The following is an 11,547-nucleotide window of genomic DNA, read 5'->3' as shown; positions in this document are numbered from 1 at the left end:
ACATTACTAAGTAAACGAAAATTCCATTATGTTAATAAATATGTCAAAAGAACAATAATATTTTACTAGCTGACCAATACACTGTCTTTCCTCTGTAAAAAATTACTTAACTAGTACATAATGAAATGATTGTTTATTGAACATCATTTTAGATCAAAGAGAGTTAGTTAAATAATTTTGATGACTAAAATCCCAAATCCCGATACATCCATCTCTACCATTAGGTACTGTGTTCTTTTCTCAGAGCTGCCATAAAAAAAATTACCACAAACTAGGTAGCTTAAAACAAAAGGAATTTATTCTCTAACAGCTCTGGAGGACAGAAGTCTGAAATCAAAGCATTGCCAAGGCCACACTCCCTTTGGAGACTCTAGGGAGAATCCTTCCTTATCTCTTTCAGCTTCTGATGGCTCTCAGCATTCCATGGCTTCCTTGGCTTGTGGCCACATCCCTCCCATCTCTGCCTCTGTATTCACATCACTTTTTCCTGCATTTCTGTCTTCTCCCTTCTATCTCTTATAAGGACTCATTATTGGATTTAAGGCCTACCTGTGTAATTCAGGATACTCTCATCTCAAGGTTCTTAATTACATCTGCAAAGACTTTCCCCCCCCGCCCCAAACAAAGTCACAGTCACAATTTTCAGGGACAAAAACATTATTTTTTGAGGTCACCGTTCAGCCCACTACAGGTACCATCTGCTTGAGAACTGGAATGTCAATAGTTATTTGTCAAAGTACTCTCTGCCTCTGCATTGAACAGTACAGAGGATACATAAACCATGGGCATATTTAACTTCCTCCTTTCTTGTCTTTAAATAAAACCTGCCCTTTTATGAACTCATTTAATGTAACTTAGAGATTGACAGAAGATAGAGTGTAAAAGGAAGTGAGTGACATGAGATGAGTTTCTAGAGGTAAATAGAGACTGGTTAATGCAGCGTCTTGGAGGCCACAGAAAAAGTGTGAATTTTATTCAAAGAGCAATGTAGCACTTACAACTGGTGAAAGCTGTCTACATTTTAACCTACATTTAATTATGGGTGTCTCCATACATGTTTCTATTTATGTCAGTGTGCAAATTCAAGAACACCATCTCCAGGCTGCCCTGGTGGCGCAGTGGTTGAGAATCTGCCTGCCAATGCAGGGGACACGGGTTCGAGCCCTGGTCTGGGAAGATCCCACATGCCACGGAGCAGCTGGGCCCATGAGCCACAATTACTGAGCCTGCGCGTCTGGAGCCTGTGCTCCGCAACAAGAGAGCCCGCGCACCGCGATGAAGAGTGGCCCCTGCTTGCCACAACTAGAGAAAGCCCTCGCACAGAAACGAAGACCCAACACAGCCATAAATAAATAAATAAAAACAAATACTTTAAAAAAAAAAAAAAAAAAAAAGATCTGTGCCAGGACATTTATAAAAAACAAAAACAAAAACAAAACACCATTTCCTCTCTACATGCAACACTAGAACTTTCAATACTGAACAGGTTGAGAACACCTTCCTTGGAGGCCAGGGCAACATGGAGAGAAGATACATTTACATTTTTGTTTCCATGTCCTATAATTCAGTTTTTGCATTCATCTTGCTAAGATGCGAACTGATGTTGGTTAAAGGGTGAATAAATGGTCCTTGTTGCAGAGATAGAGTGAAGGCATTGTAACAGCATTTCCAATTTTGCTACTGTTCTCCTTTTTACTTCGGAACCTCACACATTCTACAGTCTTTGTTGTAGGCTCCAGAAGGTACTGAAACCCTCTTCCCCTTTCTCCCCCAAATTCTCACTCTTTTATACACTATTTTGTTTTTATTGTTTTTGTTAAGCCATCATTCCCTTTCCTCCTTTGTTAGCCTTCTCCCACATCATACCATACCATGACCAGGTTACCACACAATCCACTCTCCCTCACTCGAGCAGATTCTAGAATCTCATCCATTCTCCAGCTGGTCAATGATTAATTAAAACACAGAGCAATGTCCCGTATCTATACCACTCCTTTATTCCTCTGCCCAAATACCTATTCATGTTCTTGAACTTCCCTTTCACTCACCACTTCACAAAATATACTGATTTCAGTGTTCATATATAATGTTAAGAGTTTATTTTATGTTACTGTTTAATGTTTGCACAGTTGTCTGGATAGGGCCCTTTGTCTTTCCACACAAAGGAACAGACATTTCACATTATGTCAATGGGTTGTTTCTAATGCCATGTGGACTCACATGGAATGTGAAAACCAGCCTGCAGAAAGTTTGATCCACATGTGCCAAGAAAAAGAATGTTTATGTTAACACTCATAGTATTATCTAACTATTAGCAGCATGTATTGTTCAACCCACTGTAAAGTGTCCAGAATTTTATAGGAGGCAGAAGACACAGCCTCTGACATTTGGGAGTTTACAGAATAAATGAATGCATGTGACTGGAAATAAGAAACCACACAGAGGAAACTGGAGAGATTTGGGCATTTGTTGGCGTCACGGTGCATGAAGTATCCATTGCCAGACAGATCTGAAGAGTTTTGAGATGTCACAGGATATGTGGTGGCGGTTGTCATCAAGAGGCAGGGAGAGGAGTTACTGAAACTTGACTCCAATACTAATAACTATATATCCCAGAGTTTCCTATTTTTCATCTGTAAAGTGGGAATTCTGGTCTTCCCTTTCCAGGACTACTATGAATATTAAATGAATATGTATATGTAAAATACCTGGGATATAGAGTAGTTGCTTATATGTTAATTCTCTGCCATCCCCCCCTCAACCATGATGTAAACTTGGTGTCAGTAACATAAATTCAGCATCACAAGATTTTTGTCTTGAAAGGGCTATATCAATGTGGCTACAGAACCCAAAATTAAAAGAATGACAAGCATCCAACAAAAAAGCTAGGGAGGTACCCATGCATATTATGGAAATTTTACTAGCTATTTTTTAAAATAAAAAGTTAATGACATAGCGACTTCCCTGGTGGTGCAGAGATTGAGAGTCCGCTTGCCAGTGCAGGGGACACGGGTTCGATCCCTGGTCCAGGAGGATCCCACATGCCGCAGAGCAACTACGCCCATGCGCCACAACTACCGAGCCTGTGCTCTAAGAAGCCCGCACACCACAATGAAGAGTAGCCCACGCTCTCCACAACTAGAGAAAGCCCGCACGCAGCAACGAAGACCCAACGCAGCCAATCAATCAATTAATAATTAAAAAAAAAAAGTTAATGACATAAATAGAACATAAACAAGTGAATATATTCAAATTTAACCTTGCAATGTCTTCAGAAATAAACAGAAATAATATTTCAGTTTGTATTATTTTTAGGGATGGTGCCATTTAAATAGTCCTTTCTTCTTTTTGCTAATTAAAAAATTTTAAACCTGTGATTTTTTGCATTAATATTCATCAAGTTAAACACAGATATCGGGAAAATATATATCTAACTTACTGTAATATTTCTATAAGCAATGCTGGTGGCTAGGCAATGTGTGATTAAATATGTATTTTTTGTGGCTATATGATCATATTTTTATGCATTTACTTTAGATTAATTAAGCTTGCTGATTTACATCATAATACTGAAATTATAAGACCATGATACCTGAGGCATATAATAACATCTTTTTCTTAAATTAAAGAATAAAATATCCTGGGGAATGAGGATAAGAGATTGTATGGAGGGAATGAGAGGTATAAAAGAATATTATGTGAGTAAAAAAAAACCAAAAAACAATCTGGAGGTTTTCTTTATGAGTTAACTAAAAGAAATAGAAATGCATTTCTATTGCATTTAGATTAAGATTAAAGCATAGCTATGATCCTGCAGTGTTTCTCCTGTTCAACAACTCAGTAGCCTCTATTAAGATGTCAGAAAATTCTGCTGTCACAAATGAAGTTCCTACTCTATCATCTATAAAGTATTCTCAGTTAGTGTTACAAGTCTCTAAACCAAACCCTGAAAGAGTGAAATTATAGCCTTTGTGACCAGCAAGGCATCTGTTATATAATGGTGAGCACAGTGAGTTTGAGAATTAGAAAACAAGAGTCCAAATTCCAGGTCTATCATTTAAACACTGCCCTCTCAAGCAATCATATAGCTATTTTAAGTCTCAGATACTTCAGCTCTAAAATCAGGATGATATATGAAAATGGTATCTCAGAGGATCAAATGGCGCAATAGTTTGGCATCAGAACCTAGCTATTCATTCATTCAAAGCAAATCATTTTTCTCCTCCATGCATCAGATCTAATCTAAACTCCAGACAAATAAACTCTGGCTCAAATACTTATGTATATAGTAATTGATTCATTCTTACATAGATCTTCTGTATGGTACTTTCAGTGGGAAATTAGCCATGCAAATACTCTGGATATCATATTGGAACGTTACCACCATCATTACCCATGCTTGGAGTAATACTGACCTTGATCGCTGCCTATTTTGAAGACAGCAAATCCTGTACTGTGTTAAACAGTTCAGAGAACTTATTTTAAATTTCCATAATAGAGGAATATTATATCATGCATTTTCAATTAACATTAAGGAATTTAGTATAATAAGAGCAATGGTTAGTAATACTTGGGAATGGTTCAGAAGAAGGGCTGTTGAGGGAAAGTACTTTAACAAATGTGAAATATCTTACATGTTTCTCACAATGTTATAAAATTGACCTTCTGAGGGGGTTATTCTAAGGGAAGGGATGCATGGCCCCAAATGCATCCCTTCCCTTAGAATAAGTATTGTATGATTGATGATGATGTGTTATAACCCTTAGTTGTGTTGGAGTAGAAAATGGTTAAGTAACCATTGATTTTAAAAGCATAATTTGTTTTTTTAAATAAAAAATAACTTTATCACTTATTATGTGGTTTCTCATAGCATGCCTTTCCATTCCTTGATTTCTATTTTGCATCAGTAATACTTTTTACACTCTACTACAATCACCCACTCACAGGAATTCTATCCTAAGTCATCACCAGACCTGCAACAACTACAAAATCTGTTTCAACCCCTCCACTCTTTAAACATTTTATCTTATTCCTCCAGCTCACTTATTGCCCACCTGGACTCTAACCTCTTTGAGACTTTCAATCCATTAACTCTAAGACTTGTTTTCTATAATGTCTTGTCTCCCCAGGTCTTCATATCCCTACTCAGATGAGATTCCATATTTTAATATTAGATACACTTAAATGTATCTAATTTGAATAAAATTAATAAATTGAAAATTTACTTAACCTTTCTTCGCTCATCTGTTAAGAAGTTCTTGCTTGACAAACCTATGTACATGCAACCACGTGTAGCATCAGAACATTGCTGGCAAAAAAAAAAAAAACTGAAAATATTTCGATGACTAGATTCATTTCAAATTTATAACCACAAATCTCAAATGGATACTCAACACTGTCAGACAATCCTTCAATATGTGCCTCGTAAATTCGTTCTCTTATTCTCAAAGAGGACTCTTTCACAATTTTTCTCTTCTCAAATTTCTCTCATTCTTTTCCAACCCCCTGTCATAATTTCAAGGTGATGGTACTGCAACATCTTTTATTAAGAAAATCCATATGAACATATATTTATAGCTTAATCATTTTGCTGTACAGCAGTAATTAACACAACATTGTAAATCAACTATACTTCAAAAATAAAAAGAAAATCTATATGAGAACTGCCACAAATCTATATGAACCTGTACCATGATAGTTTGACTTCCTTATTGCTACAGTAGATATGTCCTTTTGCTCTCTAAATCGAATCCTCCATTTGTGCTGTTCTGTTTATTATCTCCTTGCAAACTTTCAAGAATGTTATTCCTGAAATTAGCTCCTATATTTCTTGCATCAACATTTTCTCCCTCTCTACTGGGTTATTCACATTGACTTTAAAACTCTTGTCAGGTTTACCCGTGTCAGAATATCTTGTCTACATTTTCCTCCAACCATCCTCAATACTTGTTGGCTTCCCATTCATAGTAAAAATCTCTCTTGTGAGTTGTCTATGCTGGCTGTCTCTGCTTCGTCTCCTCCCATTCTCTCTCAACCCTCTCCAGTTGGGCTTTTATCCCACTGCACCACAGGAAGTGACCAATGTCCCTGGGAATAAAAGCTGGTGAAAACCATATTTTCCCTCATCTTACTGAACTTTCAGAAAAATTTTACACTGTTGAACACTCCCCACCTCCACTCCATAAACACGTTGTCCTCTAGTCTTCCATGCCTCTACACAACCATGTTTTCCTCCTGCCTTACTGAACACTCCTTCAGACTTTTTTCAGGCAATTATTCCTATACTAGGTCTCCAATTTTGGCAGAGATTTTTATCCCTGTTCTGAATCCTCTTCTCACTTTATGCCCTCTAAGAAATTTTATCTACTTCTATGGTTTCAAAGACCACTCTCTAGGCTGGTGAATCTCCAGTTCATATCTCTACCCCTTACCTCTTCCTTACAATCTGGACACATGCTGAGGTATCTTCTTGGTATCTCCACTTAGACGCTAAATACTTTCAAATTTAATAGGTCCAAGACATGTTCCAAACATTTTCCCACATAACACACTCACCACAGAGTTTTCCTCACCAAATAAATGACACCATCCATTTCATCAGACCAAAACTACACAATTCATTCCTTATTCATTCTTTATTTTTACTTCTCACACCATATCCAGTTGGCTGTGCCTCCAAAAATATCTTAAATCTTACCATCTTCCAAATAATAGGCATATGTTACCCACTCAACAGTCTTTAACTGGTTTTATTATTATCTCCGTTTTTGCACCTGGTGCTCGCCAACACCAGAGTTTAGTATCCATGTTTTCCATTTCTAATAGTTGCATTTGCATACTTTAATCTACTAATAATTTTCATTTGCTGTCGCTACTTTTAAGAGTTAATTATTAATATGTATACCTTTAGACTCATTTATTCCATTTCTTAATATTCCTAATTTATATATTATTATAATGATGCTGTTTGCCTTCAATTCCTTCCTTTGTTCTCACATCTCCCTTTTCATCTCACTTTATTATTAACTATAGTTTGAGCTCTTGTTTTATGAAACCTATATTTTTATAAATATAAATAATTTTATATTTATATAAAATATATTTATATATTTTATAAATATTAATAAAATTTATATTTTATGTATATTATGTTTTTATAAAGCATAAAATGATAAAGAGGATTTACATCCTATTCTTTGTGCTGTATTTTTTCTAGGATGATTCTTTGTCTTTTTGCTTCCTTCTGTCTTCCATCCCTCTCGCCTTCTTTCCAATGTATCAGGCTCTCATTTATATTTAATTTACAGAGAAAAAACAAACTGGCCTCTGACCCAGTGGAAATAGAGTCATGATCAATTAATCAATCAATCAAAATTTCTCAGAAAAGGAAGGTCTGAACAAAGCTGCAGAATGAAAGTCTGCCATTTTTTGGTGTGGCAGCCACTCTTGTGTCACCAGGGAAGTGGAGGAGCAAGCAGGAAAATTCAGGCGAAACAGTACTCTCTTTGCTGAAAGATTTTTTTTCTTTTTTATTTCTCTCCATATGGAAGTGATATATATCATTTTTCTGGGAGGATTGGTAAGGGTATGGGTCATTTCTCCAACTCAGTGTTTTACTGTTTGGTTTTCACTTACTCTTGTTAGCAAGGTGCATTATGAGAACTGTCAGTTTTATCAAATCTTAAGTAAGACTTCTGGGGAATCATTCCTTACTGTATTTACGTGTATTGTGATGTTCCTGGTCATCACCTTCAAGTGTATTGCAGGAGGTTGTGCCCCTTTTCTCAATGGATTGCTGACGGTGATTTTTTGTCCCCATTTTTACAGGCATTAGGGGAGGGACTTGATCCAAGGAATTTTCTCTCTTCCATTTCAGTGGTGAAACCTACCTGAACAATGTGGTTTATTTCCCCAATATAAATAAGTACCCGTATCCTCTGCCACTTTACAGGTTGGCTGCCTCCATATGTTAAAAAGTATTGCTTATTTAGCTATTTCCCCAATCCTAACCCCTTACCTCATCAAATCATCCCAGCAAGTTTTGAGCACAAATTGCTGAAAGAATGTGCCCTGCAACTACCTTTCCTTACTTTATAGTTTCTCACTAGTTCCAGCTTAGGCCCATGGGCATCAAAGAGAATGTCTGGGCTGGAAGAAAGCCTAGAAACCGTTTAATTTAAAAATATCTTTGAATAAAAGCCTCCACCACTGCTTGGGATTGTTAAATTCATTCTCTAGACCTGTGTGGAGATTTCATGGACAGGAATGAAATATGAGGACATAATTTAAGGTTTTCTGTTTTCCACAGTTTGGTTTGTACAGAAGATTTTATAGACGGAGATTAGTTATTATAGTCAGGACACCTTTACTTCCTTTGGCTTAATGGACTAGTTCCATTTTTCTCTTCAGAAAATCATGGGCATGGACAGACAATATGGATGGATGGCTTTTGTGATAAATGGAAAGTCAAATATGGAAATGCTAATGGCTTCGTATCCTATACACATTTATTAACACACAGTGACAGCTTTAATAGATGAGCAGATTATGTGTGTTCATCATGGTCTACCTATAGATTAATAAATACTGAATCATATTTACCCCATTGAACAGAATAAACAAATTCCTCTTAAAGGAGCACTTTGTGACCTACTATGGAAAATTGCTTAAAATGCAAATACTTGGGCAAACAGTTTTTGACTAGCTTCTTAAGTTTTTAGAGTGAAAAATATCAATAATTACTACTAATATCTACAACTTCTAACTCATTTATTAAACACATCAACTAGTATACAAAGACTTATAGAGGTATGTTTGATGAGACATTAATGACATCGTTCTGCTCATAATTATAATCAGTATTATGAAAATATTGCATTGATCATGACCTTGAAAAATGTAAGAGAACCTCGTAAGCAGAACCATATTAAAAATGTTATTCCTCTTTTTTTCTGAGGCCTTTGCCACTCTTGCTAACCCTTTTCTCTCTGCCCCCATCTTTCCCTAACTTCTGAACACTATCTCCCATCATATTCTTTTTACTTATAAATATTATGTAAGTGCTTGACTTTTAAAAATTAAGGCAACATACATTCAATGTTTATTTGAGCCAGACTCTTCTCTAATTCTCTGTTTATTAAGACTCAAGGCCAATTGACAAAACAAATTAATAGAAAACACCTTTTTATCATTCAGCCCTTTATTTTATTCCAGTAAGTTTTAAATCATCTTAGTAGCAAAGCTATTATTCAATGGGGACTAAAGACTATAAATGCTTCAAGTTTTACACCTGCTCCAGGTATGAAATTTATTTTTCTTTGTTGAAAAGGATTTTCATAATTAAAATAAATAACTTAGTTAGAAAGGCCAAAAAACATTCATCTAACTTTTCGTTTTTACCTTCTCTGGTAGGGCACCAATGCAATTGAATTGATGTAGTTTACAAGACAATGAATAATTGCAGTTTTTAAATTTATCTTTTGTGAGAAGTAATTGCAATTGTAGATTTTGAAAGCCCCTGGAATATTTAATTGCAGGGAGTTTTTCTGATTAGGTTTTTAGAAAGAATTTAGATAAAATAATAGGACAAGGATTTGCTAAGCTTGCGGGACATTACATCTAAATTCAGATATTGCTACTGTAATTTAATGGAAGTCATTTTTTAAAGAGTAAAATTTCATAAAATATATTCAGGACTATTGCCGCTTACTAAAAATCTAATAATGATGTAATTCTGCAATTCTAATGAATAATTCTTCCTTGAATTGGATTTATGGACCTTTCTGATGTTATCTTTTATCCTCAGGGAACATGGTTCAGTGAGACTCTATTTTACTGATTATTGTTTGGTCTGTAATGTTCTGGACCTACTTCTCCTTATCTTTGGAGAGATGATGCATTCATATCAGTCCTACCTCCAATACAAGTACAGCAGATAAAAAAGGCTCTAGGCATTTGTTTTGCGTTTGCTTTTCAAGTTCACAATCAATTTTTTTTATAATAAAGAAGGTGCTTTCCTGTATAGTTTATAAAATGTCTTTATTCCTATGCTTAGTCTCCTTATTTTCCTAATGTCATAAAAAATAATATGCACACAAAGTCTAACTCCATATTTTACCCATTCACCATGTATTTTTGAGAAGTCCTTTTGAAGACTCATTTATAACAAACTAACATGGAATCAAAAAAGTTCCAGACTCTGAAAGGTGCTCTGAAGCAGCTTTAATTTAATTATATGAATTATTTAAGAGGAACATCCTTTGATGTACAAATGCTGCTCCTGGAAATCTGTGTGCTAAATCTGGCAGCGGAAGCACAGAAACATCTTTGTAACTGTTAAATTAAGAAAAAAAAAAAAAAAAAAGAAAGAAAGAAAAAGAAAAAAAGCCTACACAAAATCAAATGTCATAACATTCCTTAAATTAAAAATTAAAGCTATGCATTTTCATAAATGGACTAAAACAAGCCAAAATACACAGCTGTTTTGGGCTTCAATAAAATAATAAACAATTATAATAGCAATTACTCAAGAATTAAACGGAACCAGAATGCACAGAACCTTCTACTGAGCAAACTCTGAGCTAAATGGAACCAGAACTCGCAGAACCTTCCGGAGTCCACTGAGCAAACTGAATTAAACGGAACCAGAACTCGCAGAACTTTCCGGAGTCCACTGAGCAAACTCTGAGCTAAACGGCACCAGAACTCGCAGAACCTTCCGGAGTCCACTGGGCAAACTCTGAGCTAAACGGCACCAGAACTCGCAGAACCTTCCGGAGTCCACTGGGCAAACTCTGAGCTAAACGGCACCAGAACTCGCAGAACCTTCCGGAGTCCACTGAGCAAACTGAATTAAACGGAGCCAGAACTCGCAGAACCTTCCGGAGTCCCCTGAGCAAACCTGAATTAAACGGAACCAGAACTCGCAGAACCTTCCGGAGTTCCCCGAGCAAACTCTGAATTAAACAGAACCAGAACTCGCAGAACCTTCCGGAGTCCCCTGAGCAAACCTGAATTAAACGGAACCAGAACTCGCAGAACCTTCCGGAGTCCCCCGAGCAAACTCTGAATTAAACGGAACCAGAACTCACCGGGCGGCTCCGGGCTTCCAGAACCTTCGGGAGTCCACCACGTACCTTTCCCCCGCCAGGCTTGGCTCTCCGGCTGGTCACCGCTGCTGTGCGGGGCTGTCCTCGCAGCCCGGCTGCCCTGACCCCTCCCGCGGCTGTGGCGGCGCCGGAGGGGCTGACGGGACCCAGCGCTGACTGGCGTGACCGCCTCTCACCGCAGCCGCCGGGGCGGAGCCGAATCCTCCTCCTCCTCCTCGTGGACCACGTACCAGCCCATTGGAATCACCGGCATCTTGTTAACGTGCCGAATCCTGGGCCTTCAGCAGCTGCAGCGGATTTTTAGAGAACCTGCGTTTGACAAGGTTTCTGAATTTCCTAGAGCTACATAACAAATCACTTCGAAACCTAGATGCTAAAAACAGTAAACGTTTGTGAGCTCTCACCGTCTCTGAGGGTCAGGGAGCAGCTGCGCTGGATG

At 37.2% G+C, this 11,547-nt stretch overlaps 1 long non-coding RNA gene across 1 annotated transcript; it reads right to left on the bottom strand.

Moving 5' to 3' along the window:
• Positions 1–1,419: 1,419 nt before the first annotated feature.
• LOC309625156 lies at positions 1,420–10,995 on the bottom strand. Its single transcript, XR_014242363.1, has 2 exons — positions 10,660–10,995; positions 1,420–10,606 (listed from the first exon to the last, which is right to left on the bottom strand). It is a non-coding gene; the product is annotated as an uncharacterized lncRNA (long non-coding RNA).
• Positions 10,996–11,547: the final 552 nt, after the last annotated feature.

The sequence above is a fragment of the Balaenoptera borealis genome (genome assembly GCF_965194805.1).
Source record: "Balaenoptera borealis genome assembly, chromosome: 3".
NCBI classification, from domain to species: domain Eukaryota; kingdom Metazoa; phylum Chordata; class Mammalia; order Artiodactyla; family Balaenopteridae; genus Balaenoptera; species Balaenoptera borealis.
The sequence above is the reverse complement of the archived record's forward strand: the minus strand, read 5'-3'. Positions and strand labels throughout refer to the sequence as shown.